Source organism: Gossypium arboreum, chromosome 13 (genome assembly GCF_025698485.1).
Source record: "Gossypium arboreum isolate Shixiya-1 chromosome 13, ASM2569848v2, whole genome shotgun sequence".
Lineage (NCBI taxonomy): Eukaryota > Viridiplantae > Streptophyta > Magnoliopsida > Malvales > Malvaceae > Gossypium > Gossypium arboreum.
In genome coordinates, this window is record NC_069082.1 from 49,888,140 (window position 1) to 49,889,535 (window position 1,396).

Genomic DNA, 1,396 nt, shown 5'->3' on the forward strand with positions numbered 1-1,396 from the left:
TTCTTGCTTCGGTTCTGGCTCAGGCTCCACGAATCCTTCTTTATCTTGAACATTAATCGCATTGAGTTGTTCCCTTGGGTTGGGTTTAGTATTGCTTGGCAAGCTACCTTGTGGTTGTTCAGAGATTAGTTTGGAAAGCTGGCCTATCTGAGTTTCGAGCCCTTGGATCGACGCTTGTTGATTTTTAAGTGTTGTCTCGGTGTTTTGGAAACAGGTTTCTAACACAGAGATAAATTTAGACAGGATCTCTTCAAGGTTCGGTTTCTTTTCCTGTTGATAGGGTTGTTGTTGAAAACCCGGAGGCTGTTGTAGTCTTTGATTTCCTTGACTGCACCACGCGAAATTGGGATGGTTCCTCCAACCTACATTATAAGTGTTACTATATGGGTTATTTTGGGATCTAGAGTTATTGTTACCCTTATATTGGACTTGTTCCTCCTTGATGCTAGGGTTGAAGGGTTGATACTCTGTGCATGCTCCTCCTCCATTCATCTCACACCTCATTACTGGATGTACCTGAGTAGAACCAAGTAAACCATCAATCTTTTTATTTAGAAGTTCTACCTGGTTTGACAGCATAGTAACCGAATCGACGTTATAAATGCTTGCTGTTTTAGTTGGCTTAGTCCTCATGACTTGCCACTGATAGTTATTCAGTGACATCTCTTCAATAAATTCATAAGCTTCTTCAAGTGTTTTGTTGTTGAAGGTTCCCCCGGCTGCTGCATCAATCATTTGCCTTGTTGAGGGATTCACACCATTGTAGAATGTTTGAACTTGCAACCATAGAGGTAATCCATGGTGAGGACACCTTTGCAGTAGGTCCTTGTATCTCTCCCATGCATCGTAAAGAGTTTCTAAGTCCATCTGCACAAATGAAGAGATATCATTATGTAATTTGGCTGTTTTAGCCAGCGAGAAATATTTTAATAGAAATTTTTCGGTCATTTGTTCCCAAGTAGTAATTGACCCTTGTGGTAACGAGTTCAACCACTGTTTAGCTTTGTTCCTCAATGAAAAATGGAATAACTGAAGACGAATGGCATCATCAGAAATGCCATTAATTTTAAATGTATCGCAGAATTCCAGGAAATTTGCCAAGTGAGTGTTTGGATCCTCATCCTGCAAACCATCAAACTGAACAAATTGTTGTATCATTTGAATAGTGTTAGGTTTTAGTTCAAAATTATTTGCAGCAATAGCAGACCTAACTATACTTGACTCAGTTCCTGTTAAAGTAGGTTTAGTATAATCATACATAGTACAAGAAGTAGGATTTTGATTTGCTAGTTCAACGGGTATCGCAGGAGGTAGCTGATTGTCTTGATTTTAGCCATCTGCTCGGTTGGGGTTTGAATATTGTCCTCTTGCTGATTCTCTATGTATCTTAAGCTTC

At 39.5% G+C, this 1,396-nt stretch overlaps 1 non-coding gene across 1 annotated transcript; it reads left to right on the plus strand.

Moving 5' to 3' along the window:
* Positions 1 to 793: 793 nt before the first annotated feature.
* LOC128287572 (small nucleolar RNA R71) lies at positions 794 to 899 on the plus strand. Its single transcript, XR_008278272.1, has one exon. It is a non-coding gene; the product is annotated as a small nucleolar RNA R71 (small nucleolar RNA).
* Positions 900 to 1,396: the final 497 nt, after the last annotated feature.